Source organism: Lissotriton vulgaris, chromosome 7 (assembly GCF_964263255.1).
Source record: "Lissotriton vulgaris chromosome 7, aLisVul1.2, whole genome shotgun sequence".
Lineage (NCBI taxonomy): Eukaryota > Metazoa > Chordata > Amphibia > Caudata > Salamandridae > Lissotriton > Lissotriton vulgaris.
The window spans coordinates 1,556,576,538-1,556,591,464 of record NC_141695.1 but is presented as its reverse complement, the minus strand read 5'-3'; positions in this window follow the sequence as shown (position 1 = coordinate 1,556,591,464).

Below are 14,927 nucleotides of genomic sequence, written 5' to 3'. Positions count from 1 at the left end.
CCCATTGCAAAAACTGTAACTACTGTACTTAAAAGTCTATAGCCTATTTACAAAGTATTTAAACTTAAGTAATTCAATCTGAGAAAGTATATTTTGTAATGTAATGTATAATGTAATTATAATGTAATTTTAAAAAAAATATCTAAAAATAAATAGTTTAAAAATGTAGTAAATCAGTATCAAGAAAATAAATATAACAATTGATACATTAAAACATTGTCATTTACAAAAGCTTTGAAATTCACTGAAAAAACCATAGGTTTCAGACATGTTATAGTTAGGAATTAGCATTTAAAAAACCTTTGAAATTCACTGAAAAAACCATAGGTTTCAGACATGTTATAGTTAGGACTTAGCATTTAAAAAACCTTAGAAATTCACTGAAAACACCATAGGTTTTAGGGGTGATATAGTTAGCTGGACATTTCACGCGTACAAAACCAATGAAATTCCTCCGTTATAGTTAGTTGTACTAACTATAACTCGGGCGCCCTCAATCCACTGCTGATGATGTCACATATTACATCATTAATGACATGGTCAGTGACATCACTGATGACATTACTGATGACATCATCCACCTGACAATCTGATACACCTCATCATACACTAGCATAAACTTTCAACACTCATTATAAAATATGGAGTACCATATTTGAAACCACTGACACACCAATACAAGTTTCTAAAAACCCACTCAGTGATTCCTACATCTACACACACATCTAAACACTTACCTATAGATTCACACATACATGCTAACAAAGATAAGTAGAATACTATTAAATATACTGATACACCTACATCGACATTACACACCAGCACACATCCTATTCACTTATGCAGTCATCCTACTCACTTATGCAAACAATTGATCATACTTATATTTACTAAGCTACACACTTATACAAACACCACTTTATTTATTCATATAGATAGTAACTCATGCTTAGTGTGTTATAAAATCACTATTACAAGTATACAGTTTTCGATACAATCACTCATATAATCACTGAGTCTTAAGTATACTTATTTATAAACAACAACTGTCACATACACTGCCTTTTATATTTCTACTTTGTTGGACATGTATATTGAGAAATATATTTACTCATCACCACACCCATAAAGAGATTCACTCACCCAAACAAGTGTTTCCACATGCAGTCTTAACCTCATATACCTAATAAATCAACTATTTACACATCTTTGGACAGTCACACACCTCCCACCCAACCACACACACATTCACTATCCCATACAGATACTCACTTAACTAATTAATACTAATATAGACTTTCACATAGCTAGTAACCAACTTATGTAGTAGTTTACACAACAAGAGATACAGTGAAACAATATTCACACAATTTAATCACTATCCCATATATTTAGTGAGACATTTAAAAAACTCAATTAGACAGTCAATCATAGTGCTACTAAATCCTCCATCCAGACACTTATACATACACTCAGATTGCTATATATATAATAGTTATTTAAATATCTAACCAAAAGACATTCACTGGATGATGTCATCAGTGATGTCATCAGTGATGTCATTTGAGATGTCATCAGTGATCTCATCAGTGATGTCACTGACCATGTCATGAATGATGTAATATGTGACATCATCAGCAGTGGATTGCGGGCGCGCGAGTTATAGTTAGTACAACTAACTATAACAGAGAATTTCAATGGTTTGTACAAGTGAAATGTCCAGCTAACTATAACACCCCTAAAACCTATGGTGTTTTCAGTGAATTTCTAAGGTTTTTTAAATGCTAATTCCTAACTATAGCATGTCTGAAACCTATGTTTTTTTCAGTGAATTTCAAAGGTTTTTTAAATGCTAATTCCTAACTATAACATATCTGAAACCTATGTTTTTTCAGTGAATATATATATATATATATATATATATATATATATATATATATATATATATATATATATATATATATATATATATATTCCAATTAAAGCTTCAATAATTTGCGCTCTCAGGTTCTGTATAAACAAAGGTTTATTTGCTCAGGGTAACGCATTTGGAAGGACAAGTTTTCTTGATCAAGAAAGGTGTTTTTGTGCGCCACCGAACTACGGGGGGATCTCGCAGTAGGAGCTGCAGGAATATATATATATATATATATATATATATATATATATATATATATATACTACACGAACAGATGGCGTGCTTCTGCCGCTTGCACGGCGGGCGCTCGACAGGATCGCCGATCCTTTAAATAAGTCAAGAAAACTGGTATGGTCCTGTATGTAGAAACCAGAGTCGAAGCCCAAATTGAGTTTTAAGTGCTCAAGGTTTAATTGGCAAAAATAAACAGCCCCAACGCGTTTCGAGGTAAGCCTACCTCTTGGTCACGGGTGGAGTAACATCATTTCACCAAACTTTTAAAGTAAACACCCAGATGCATTCTGTCATGCATCACGTGCCCATAGACAATGAAGAGATACTGCAATCGGGCTACAATGTATCATTGAGTTTGTTTTCAGTCATTTCAGTTGTTAACATAAAATAAAATAAATTAATGGCTTAGTGGCTACATATCCAAGCATAAAATTAACATCGTGTGTTACATTTGTCTCATGAAAAATATAAATGTCAGAAAATTATACATATGCTTGTTCTGCATAGGTTGTTACAAAGAAAATCCCCGCCCAAGTGGGCTTTTTACATATCTAGGATTTTAGTTAACATCATGTGTCACATTCATCTCATGACAAAATATATGTCAGAAAATTATACGTATGCTTGTTCTGATAAGTTGTTACAACGAAAATCTCCGCCCTAGTGGGCTTTTAACCACCACAAAAATGTTCATAATGTCGAGTCTAAGTTCTGCCCAAGTGGGCGTGCCATCCTTTCCTGCAAGAAACCAAACAAACCACATTCAGCCTGTGTATTCTCATCATATATGTGCAAATAACTATAACCAGTGCTATTAAAATCAACTTTCTTTAAAAGATTCTACATTGTTTAAAAGACGCGACAGAGATTACTTGATTCCTTAAATTACTCATACAAGTGTACTGCTAGTTCTTCCCCAAGGTTGTGCCCAATCGGTTGAATGGTGTTATATTTAATTATATATTTGGACTCAAGTTTCCGTAACTCTAGCCATCTGTTTCCACCTCTCTCTTTATTTTCCACACAGTCTAGCACTGTAAATGTCAGCAGATTAGGATTCTGATTGTGTACTGCCGCAAAGTGCCTTGCTACTGGGTATTGGTGGTTCAAGTTTTTTATTGCTCTTAGATGTTCTAGTACTCTGAGTTTGGCTTGCTTTGTGGTGCACCCAATGTAAAATTTGTCACAAGGACAGTGTAGTGCATAGATAGCATGATCCGTCGTGCAGCTCAAATGTTTAGTGATCTTATGTGCCTCCTGATCTTTGGAAATCACTATCGATTTGCAATTCTTACTGGTCTTGCAAGCTTTGCAACGTTTACACGGAAAAAATGATGTTACTCCACCCGTGACCAAGAGGTAGGCTTACCTCGAAACGCGTTGGGGCTGTTTATTTTTGCCAATTAAACCTTGAGCACTTAAAACTCAATTTGGGCTTCGACTCTGGTTTCTACATACAGGACCATACCAGTTTTCTTGACTTATTTAAAGGATCGGCGATCCTGTCGAGCGCCCGCCGTGCAAGCGGCAGAAGCACGCCATCTGTTCGTGTAGTGTTTAAATTTAAATGCTTCTGCCCGCCTGAAACCAACTCGCCTGAACACTGGAATGGCTCGAAAATTAATGCGGTAAGACGGCATTATTACCGCAGCGGATGGACGCTGGCTAAGTGAATCGGAAGAATAGATCGTAATTTTTCCTAACTCTACGGGTCCACCGGAAGGTCAATTTCAGCTCGGGCAGACGCAGGAGCCGTGATAACAGACCAGGGCTCTGCAACAGGCAAGACGGATCGTTTTCTAGTGCTCACAGCGACACGCCGGGGGGCACGCTGTAGAGGTTGAAATGGCTGAGCTGAGAAACAGCAGGAGAAAAGACGCGGCAGAGAAATTGTTTTCCCATGCTGGGACCAGCAACGAAAATACTGCAAAGGAAAATGCACCAACCGTATCAACAGCGGATGAAAGTAAGAAACTCTGGGATGCTTTGGGGAGGGCGCTGAAACGTGAACTTTCAAAGTGGTGGGATGCAGCAGCTCTCACAAAGTACGTAGAATGTAACCGCATTCCCCGTGGACTACGTATATTTATTGTACCCACTTTTCAGAAACCAGACCCTGTTTTAATAAATGATTGGATGGAAAACAATCATAATTGCTCGACAAATATGCTGAAAATGCTGATAAGAGATGCTGAAAAGGAATGTGGCAGATTGAATGAAGAAATCGAGAGCATAACATGCAAGTTGAAAGAAATATGTACAGAAACGGATTTTGCTGCGGAGATGGCCAAAATAAACAAACGTTTGGAAAAGATCGAACAAGAAATTAAAGAAAAAAAGCAAAGAAAATTTATTCGTGATGAGGTAGACTATAAAAAGGGTCAGATTTTAACCTTTGCCAAGAAATTCGATGCCCTAAGAGACTCTGTCAACGCGAAAGGGAAATCAAAACGAGCTGCAAAGAGCCCAGAGGTAGCTGATCAAACGGCAGGATTACAAGGTGAGAAAACACCGGAAATACAAGAAAGTGAATCCGAGGAAAGCGATACCTCTGAGCAGCATGAATCGGTCCAACCAAAAGACCGAATTTTAAAGGAAGTGGCTCTAATGGCACAAGGTCGCCAGATGGGCACGCCCCCAAGGAATCGTGGAAGAGGCGGCAGAGGAGGAAACAGGGCCATCAGAGGAGAAAGCTCACACGAGGTGGCCAGTCCAGTGGGAACGCGCACCAGAGGAAAGATTGCGAAGAAGTGATGAAGAAAACAGTGGTAAATCTTTCTAAACGTACGTTAACGGCTGCCCAAATGCAAGTACTTTCACGTGGTTTGTCATTTTGTCCCACCGCAAGATTTAACTTTACTAATTCACGTATTGATCTCTTCAAGTTTACTCGTAAGCTTAAATTAAAAAAATGGTTTGCGAGCAAGATTAGACTAAAAAAGGACAATATTGTTGATAAACCTAGTATGTTAACCCCTAATGACGCAGAAACACTACAAGCCTTTCATGAATTAGCAGGTTGTGAAAATGTGAACGTAGATCCTCTGCTTAATTTGATGGAATGTGAAAGAACAGATTTGTGTAGTGCTAGCGGGTTCAGACCTAAGTCGATATTTGTACCTAATATTGCTAACATGTATATTGACAGTTTTGAACAAGGGGTACTAGAAGAGATGCGTAAAATTGAGAAAAGAAGACCTAAACTCAAACTCAATCTAACCAATAATCAATTCCTAGCATTGAAAGAGATGGAAAGCTGGACTGATATAATTATCAGGAACAGTGACAAAGGAGGTAATGTTGTACTGTGGCCTGTGGAGATGTATCTGGAGGAAGGGTATAGGCAACTTAATGACCATGAAAACTATGTTTTGACCACGAGACAAGAATATAATAGCATGAAGCAGATGTTTTTTGATAAACTTGTGGAATGGAAATTCAGTGGTATCATTGAGGATGAGGAGTACAAATACCTGTTGTGTAAATACCCCATGGTGCCAGCATTGTACCTATTACCCAAGTTACATAAAGATTTTGTGAAACCACCAGGGAGGCCAATTGTCTCCTCAGTGGGTAGCTTACTTGAAAAAACTTCAAGGTACATCGACCACTTTTTACAACCACTAGTCCAGTCTTTGCCATCTTATGTTAAGGATACATCTGACTTCCTCAGAAAAATTAACAACTTTACATGGAATACTGATTATTGGATGATCAGTTTTGATGTCGTCAGTTTGTACACAAGCATTCCCCAAACTTTGGGGCTAGAGGCATGTAGACACTTTCTGAAGGAACGATCTATCTCCCACTGGGGCCACACTAATATGATACTGCAGATGATGCAGATATGTCTTGAAAATAATTTTTTCATATTTGATAAAAAAATGTACAGACAGACACGGGGGACGGCGATGGGTACTTGCTTTGCTCCCAGCTTTGCTGGCCTTTTTATGGGCTGGTGGGAGGAGCAAGTGGTGAGCAACATCTCCCACTTTAGTACCCACGCCGTCCTCTGGCTCCGTTTCATTGATGACATCTTTTGTGTCTGGAAGGGCACTTGCGAACAAGCTCAGGAATTTGAAAAGATCATCAACGATAATGGTCTCAATTTAAAATTCACCAGTTGCATGAGTAAAACTCAACTGGAATTCCTGGATGTCAACCTTGAGGTGAGGGATGGGGTTTTAACAAGCTCCCTATTCCGTAAAAAAACAGCGGGAAATAGTCTCCTACACGCTGAAAGTTGTCACCCGGTTACATTGATAAGAAGCATCCCTTTGGGAGAGCTAACCAGGGCTAAGCGTAATTGCAGCACAGGGCCACACTTTGAAAAGGAAAAAGCACTGATGATAGCAAGATTTCGTGAAAGGGGATATTCGAAGGAAATCATCAATCATGCAGTAAAAGAGGTAGATCAGAAGGAAAGAAAAGAACTTCTGATCCCTAAAGAACGTCCTGCAGACGATAAAATCCGATTCATAACCCGGTATGACAGTCAGTCCTGGGAAGTGAGACGGAGTTTACTGAAATTTTGGGACATCCTTAAACTGGATAAAGATTTGTGTGAGGTCATACACGATACACCATCAGTGACTTACATGAAGGCTAAATCACTTAGAGACACACTAAGCACGACATTAATCAGAGAAAGTCCTAAGAGGAATGCAATACATGGATTTTTTCCGTGTAAACGTTGCAAAGCTTGCAAGACCAGTAAGAATTGCAAATCGATAGTGATTTCCAAAGATCAGGAGGCACATAAGATCACTAAACATTTGAGCTGCACGACGGATCATGCTATCTATGCACTACACTGTCCTTGTGACAAATTTTACATTGGGTGCACCACAAAGCAAGCCAAACTCAGAGTACTAGAACATCTAAGAGCAATAAAAAACTTGAACCACCAATACCCAGTAGCAAGGCACTTTGCGGCAGTACACAATCAGAATCCTAATCTGCTGACATTTACAGTGCTAGACTGTGTGGAAAATAAAGAGAGAGGTGGAAACAGATGGCTAGAGTTACGGAAACTTGAGTCCAAATATATAATTAAATATAACACCATTCAACCGATTGGGCACAACCTTGGGGAAGAACTAGCAGTACACTTGTATGAGTAATTTAAGGAATCAAGTAATCTCTGTCGCGTCTTTTAAACAATGTAGAATCTTTTAAAGAAAGTTGATTTTAATAGCACTGGTTATAGTTATTTGCACATATATGATGAGAATACACAGGCTGAATGTGGTTTGTTTGGTTTCTTGCAGGAAAGGATGGCACGCCCACTTGGGCAGAACTTAGACTCGACATTATGAACATTTTTGTGGTGGTTAAAAGCCCACTAGGGCGGAGATTTTCGTTGTAACAACTTATCAGAACAAGCATACGTATAATTTTCTGACATATATTTTGTCATGAGATGAATGTGACACATGATGTTAACTAAAATCCTAGATATGTAAAAAGCCCACTTGGGCGGGGATTTTCTTTGTAACAACCTATGCAGAACAAGCATATGTATAATTTTCTGACATTTATATTTTTCATGAGACAAATGTAACACACGATGTTAATTTTATGCTTGGATATGTAGCCACTAAGCCATTAATTTATTTTATTTTATGTTAACAACTGAAATGACTGAAAACAAACTCAATGATACATTGTAGCCCGATTGCAGTATCTCTTCATTGTCTATGGGCACGTGATGCATGACAGAATGCATCTGGGTGTTTACTTTAAAAGTTTGGTGAAATGATGTTACTCCACCCGTGACCAAGAGGTAGGCTTACCTCGAAACGCGTTGGGGCTGTTTATTTTTGCCAATTAAACCTTGAGCACTTAAAACTCAATTTGGGCTTCGACTCTGGTTTCTACATACAGGACCATACCAGTTTTCTTGACATATATATATATATATATATATATATATATATATATATATCAATCAAACAAACGTTTCCCACCAAAGAAACGACCAGGAACCCAGGGGAGAGGTTGGAGGGACTTTATTGTTCAAAGGCTTTCAGTCCAATGGCGGCGAATGCATTTCGGGCATTCCCTTCTTCAGCGCCCAACACCAGACTCGTGCATCATCACCCTGTTCTTCTCCTGCTGCCTCAACAGTGTGTCACATGGGTACCGCTCCTCCCCCTTTGGCAATTAAGCTCACCTGCTGCAGTCCAACTTGATCCTGGGACTGCAACACCCACAATGCAGTGTGGCCGCAATGATGGTAGGTGAAAATAGTGGGGATGGGTTGATTGTCCTCTATGGCGGCGCCCTTGTAGGCTAGCAGGCTCGATGTGTCACTCCACTGTCTTCAAACACCAAGACCCTCCTAGAGTCCCCATGACCGCCACAGCCTCTAGCGTCAGGAATCCGTGTGCAGGGGCGCGACGCTAATAGCAATCAGCCCTGGGAGGTAAAATACCTCGACTGCTCCCTTTATCCTTTGGCCAGGGCGGGTACCAGAAAGTGTTCGTACACGAACCACCAGGAAAGCCGTGAGGCATGCCAGTTGCAAACTGGACCCAGGAACGTGGCGGGGGTATCCTGCAGTGCGCTGCTGGCCAGCGCGGAAAATGTCAAACAAACGTTTCCCACCAAAGAAACGACCAGGAACCCAGGGGAAAGGTTGGAGGGACTTTATTGTTCAAAGGCTTTCAGTCCAATGGCGGCGCCATTATATATATATATATATATAGATATATAGATATATAGATATAGATAGATAGATAGATAGATAGATAGATAGATAGATAGATAGATAGATAGATAGATAGATAGATAGATAGATAGATAGATAGATAGATAGATAGATAGATAGATAGATAGATAGATAGATAGATAGATAGATCACTCGGTATGGCTTCATAGTGATAGGGCGAGGATCATAAAGCATTCATGTCTGTCAGCAAGAGAGGTGAACGTACCGGTGGAAAGGAAAAACATATGTAAGCTTCTTGATTACACGTTTTTACTGCACTCGAACTGCAGGCTGTCATCCTCTCTTACTATAATGTTGCTCCCTGTAGACAGTTTACAAAATGGATGCCAGAATAAGTACGAAACATGTTTATTCAAATATTCAAACAGCAGTTGCTACAGTTATTCAGTGGGATACAAATATGCAGAAGTAAAAAAATATCAGTGGTGGCCGTTGTATTGCATTTCTTTTTAAGTGTATGCCCTCTTAAGAATTAAAATAAGAACACGCTATGCCTCACAGGGGCTCGTGGGGCCCTCGAATGCTTATATATATGTATAATTAGAAACAACTCATTAGTGCATGTGGATGGAGAAACGATGAGGTAGGTTTACAAAAAACGATTTCACCATCAGCTTTGAGGCAATTTGCAAAACAGACTCATTTAGATATGCAAAGATTCACTTACCAGATCTAGCCATGCTTAAAATGCACAACTTGTGTGCAGTTTGTGTTTTCAATCGACATATTACCCTGATGCAAAATGTCCATTCGAGAGCAGAATCAGTAGTGTGGCATGGGGGTATCTTACCACATCCCTTATTTATTCATTTTTTTGCAGGTTTATATAGCGCAAACTCAGGTACTGTAGCTCTTTACATGGACGCCAGTTACGTTACAGAAGAACACATTCATTTTTGGTAGGCATGGGGAGATTAAGTGATATGCTCAGAATCATAGGAAGCTGCGCCAATGCCCAGGCTTGAACCTGGTTCACCCGCTCCAAAGTCGGCAGCTCTGGCAGTAAGGCCAGAACCTCTCCCCTAATGTGCAATGTGATGCAGAAAGATGGGTGACTGCGACATAAGCCATTCCCCTGCAGGGCCCCTCCTAGGTGGAGGCTTAACAGAAAGGCTTTCAGCAAGATTTGCACCTGCAACACACCCACCTACATTATTAGCATTGCAAGAAGTAAGGTAGGTACAGACAAAGGCCTAGAGCTAGCTGAAACATCCCCTGCAAGCAAAACAGGCCTCCTGTACTACACTGCTCATGTTAGGAATCAGCAGAGACCACACCCTTACAAATGTGATTTATCAGGTGCACAAACACTGTGCTAATATGCAAAGCATGAGCTAAGCTCGCTGCAAGGCACTCCCCTTGCCCAAAGCCCAAATTGTAAATCTAGACCTGCAAACACAAGGGCTGCAACAGTACAATTTCTGACTGTGAACACTTTGGGGGAGATTTACCAAGATTTTGTGTTGTGTTTGCGTCACAAAAGTGAGGTAAAACGGCTCAAAATCTTTTTTTCCTAATTTACTTTCCAGTGCTAAACTTGTTTAGCGCTGGAAATAACATAAACGTGATTTGAATCATCGCTAGCGCTGCTTTGCATTACTTTGCGCTATATGGGCATATCAAGAGTGATGCATGGGCATTCCCATGCAAACATTCAAGGTTTCTCACACTAAACCTAATTTAGAGTGAGAAAACGATGCCCTTTTAAACTAGGCGCAAGGAAGGAGAAATGCTTTCATTTCTCCTTCCTTTTCCGACTGTGCATCCGTGCTGTACTGTGCAGCACGCATAGAAAGTGTCTGGGCATAGTATTTTGAACAGGAAGGGTACCCTTCCTGTACAAAACCTATGCTAGACTCACACACACACCCCAGCGCTATGGCGCTAAGGTGGTGCATGGCGCACGGCAGCTGTAATCATCGGCAGGACAAGGGAAAAGGGAGGAGAGAGACATATCTTTGAAAATATGGCGCTCTCCAGCTCCTTCGCTGTCGCGCAACGCAGCGCAGCCTCGTGGGAGGCTGCGCAGAGATTTGTTAAATCTCCCTCTCAGTGTGTGCAGGTGAGGGTATGAGGAGGAGTAAACTGTGAATTCAATGGACGAGTGCAGGTTTTCCTTGATGTACTCCACTTTTTGAGGCATTGTAATTGTTTTTTAAGTTAAAGGGCAGTGATAGCATTGGCAGGAAACTTTCATTTTGGTTGCTGAGAAATAACACTGCTGTCTCATACAGGGCTCATTCCCAGCAATCTTCTGTTGTATTTTTGCTCCATTAATTTAATTAAGCTCACTGACACTGGAATTAACTACGAGTAACCCATTACTTGGTGCAGGGATAGTGAGGGGGCAGTGCAGGGCTATGCTAGTTGTGGGGGGGCATGATCTCCTCCGCCTCTGGTGACAGAGAAGGTTTGTTTTGCCAATTTTGGGGCGCAGTCAGACCCTCCAGGATTTCGCGATTTCACGGTTTGCAGTGAAATCGGCACTTTTGTAAAAATGATGTGGTTTTATTACAAAAGTGCCAGCGAAATCGGCACTTTTGTAAAAATCGCCGCGATTTTTACAAAAGTGCCCGCGAATACCAGCCTAATATTAAGAAACTCACAATGATTCCATCTGTGGTGAAACTGCCATAGGGAATCAAAAAATATGAGAACTACACTAGCCAATATGGCACAGCACAGATCACCACATAAATGATAAGGGAGGGAGACAGGAATGTTCAGCCTGCTTTTAGTGGTAGTCTCAGTAGGCCACCAGGAAAACTCTGCTTTAATGACTAGCGCCAGCAAGATTACCAATTAGTTTATGGACTTCAGGAAGGATGATGTTTGTGTCTGTGGTACATGCCGACCAGAAGGCCCTACTGTTTGGTATGGCAACCTCTCACCTCCCATGCCAGTGCACTAATTGAGGGGAACAGGAGTAGGTCACTTTGTTGACCACAAGAAGCATGTGCAGCAGGTGAGGGGTGAGGAGTAGGTTGACTGTGGTCCCACTGTGCTAGGGTGACCAGAATTTTAAAGCAAGAAACCGAGACATTTCTCAAAAATAGAAAAAGGACTATAATTTTACGTCAACTGAGCGCACAGAATGACAACGCTCCTCAGTAGAGAATTACAAAACAGCAGTAAGAACATACATAAGATGCAATGTTTAAACCCAGTAGCTTGCCTGTGAATTAAATTGCTTTTTGGAACAACTGCTAACAATTTCTGCTTTGTAAAACATAAAAAACACCTCCCCCGGTTCTTAGTCGACCCTCTCTAAACACCGGGACATGGGTTAAATTCCTCTAAATCTGCCCGGACAGCTGGTGAAGAACAGGGACCGTCCGGGCAAATCCGGGACGCCTGGTCACCCTACACTGTGCTGCAGGTGCTACCCTCACAGAGAAGGTGGTGCTACTGGGACAGGAGTCAGATGAGGTGAATACTGTTGAGCATGTCAGAAAGTAGACCCCATCCTAATTGCAAGTGATGTATTCCTGGGAGCACGTGGCCGTGTATGATGAGTAATGAACAGACCCTCAAAAACGAAGATATCTGTGTTTGTTGTAGGAAAAAATGCCAAATAAAATGCCGCAAAATTGCTGTTAAATTTCCATATTTGTGCTGCTAAATTTCCATATTTGTGCCGCTGAATTTGCTAATCCATGCTGCTATATCCTGGGGGGTGACAGTTTGCAGCCCCTGCCTAGAAGAAGATTCAGAGACAGTAAAACCAGGTTGTAGGTTCCAGGATGGGGTTACCCGGTCTGGTAAAACGATGCCCCGTGCTTTAAATGTAAATATAGAAGTGCAGGTACTCAATTTTTAGAGTACTTGTTTTTTCCTGAAAAGTGCTGGTACTCTCCATTAAATGCATTGTGGCAATGCTGCGAAGTGCAGATACTCTACCTTTAAAATTATAGTAGTACAGACACTCAGTACCATCCATGTCACTTAACATTGCCCAGGGCGGCATCCATCCCCTATGACACCACTTCGAACAATTCGCTGTAAATCCTTCACTTGACTTAAGTTGACATCAGCTCAGTGACCAGCCCCTTTGAGAATCAAACCCCCTATTTATTGTTTAATTTCCTACGGTGCTGATAACGTTGCAGCGCCTGAAAACCCCAGTCTACACTGCATTACAAATTGAGGAACCTTCTGTAGAAATAGCCAGCGCTAAAATAAGCAGAGAAATTATTGCCACAAGACAGAGTAAAAGTGCTAAGACAAACAAACGTGTCATAGCTGCTCTGACTTTCTCCTCGGCATCACTTTGTTCAAACAAAATTGAATGCGGCACCGCAAATCATTCTGTTCAGTAAATGATATGACTTTTAATTGGATAGTGATTTCTATGTAAAAAAAAACTGCTGGCAAAATAGCTTTCTGACTGTGCTTGAAGACCACTCTTCAGGGATCGCCCATCGATTACCTTTCATTGCTAATAGCTACCGCGCCTTTTCTTTGGAAGGCCCACTCTTACTTTTATTGTAAATCCTGATTGCTTGACAGACTGCTTGTGAGTTTTTGAAAATGCGCATCGTGCTGAAATGTCAAATGCTGCTGCTATGCGTCGGGGCTGACGGCAGGGAGCCTGAAATGTTTACAACTTGGGCACTGCCAGGGCCGGACAGGCCTTTGATTTAATCGGGCATTTTACCGGTGGAATGAAGTCCTTGGAGACCAGTTTTGAATGACCTGCCTCTGCCACTTTCCCCAGCTCCTTGAAGATAATTCGCAGGTGCAAGGGGGCACCAAGACAGAGAGAAATGGAGGGAAGTGGAGGAGGAGTAGAGGGAAAGGTGCGCGAGAGAGAGTAGAAGGCGAGAGAGAGAGAGAGAGGATGGATGGAAAGAAAGATAGAGTGTGGAGTGGATGGGAGTGGGGCTGGTTTAGACATTTTTGCCAAGGCTTATTTAGGTTTCCAAGGACTCTGCTTCTCATAAACTTCCCCCAATGCAAATGCATTTGACCCAATTAACAAAACTATTTTAGCAATGTATGTTTTCTACTGAAAATACCTCCATTTATGCCTGGCAGCAGCTCACAAATGATGCCTTGCATTTACTACTGCAGGCTCATCTGCCACAAATACAGAAAAACCTGCAGAAGAATACTTACTCAAGGGGTGGAAAGTGGGTATTATAAGGGGAGGTTAGCCTTGTAAGCCCAGAAACGTGTAATTTTGTCGCATTCACCAACTCCAATTTCGATCCCTTCCAGTCCTGAAAATGCATGTCCTCTGGGTAGTGTAACAGATCATCCTCAAGTGTGGGGGAAAGACTTACTCTAATGGGAAAAAATATCCTTGTGGAGAAAAAAAGTAAGCATTTGCACAGAGGGGTCGTTTCCCTGTGCATAATTCTATGTCACATAGAAGTCTAACAGCAGGAACAGGAGTGAAGGGCACCTGCTGCAGCTTTCAAGTCATACTCCTAGGAAAGTTTGTCAACTGAAAAAAGTAAAAATATGTTCTAGAAGAGATTTATATTTCTTCATGGTCTCACATGTGTTTTAGTTATATTTTTTAATCAGGCCAATTAACTTTCCTAGTCAAGGTCTGAGGTATTTCAGAGACATATCACTATTGCAACTGCTGGGTTTGAAACCAAATGGGGGAAGAAAACCGCCATTGTCTTTAGGTCGGCATTAGCCAAAACCTTTTCATTTTAGTAGGTTTTATCTATACTACTAGAGAGAACTGTGTCCTTTGAGCCAGGTAAACTCGAAAAGTACACCACCAATCCAAACACCCAAGACATCTTTGAAAACGTCACGGCAAGCAGAAGGACATAGGCTATATAAAAATAAAAAACATACGTCCTTTAAAAAATTTACGAATAAAAAAAAGTAGTCCCTTGGAAGTAGCGCCGGCCGCGACGTGCGTGAAGACATCGGGAGCGCGGGTAGGAGCGGCGTTCAGGAGCAAGAGGGAGAGCAGCCGACATGAGCGCGGGGAGGAGCTACGGACAGGCAGGGAGGAGCGGCGAGTGGACAAGCGGTGAGGAGTGGCGAGAAGCGGAGGAGCAGTGGAGCGGTAAACTC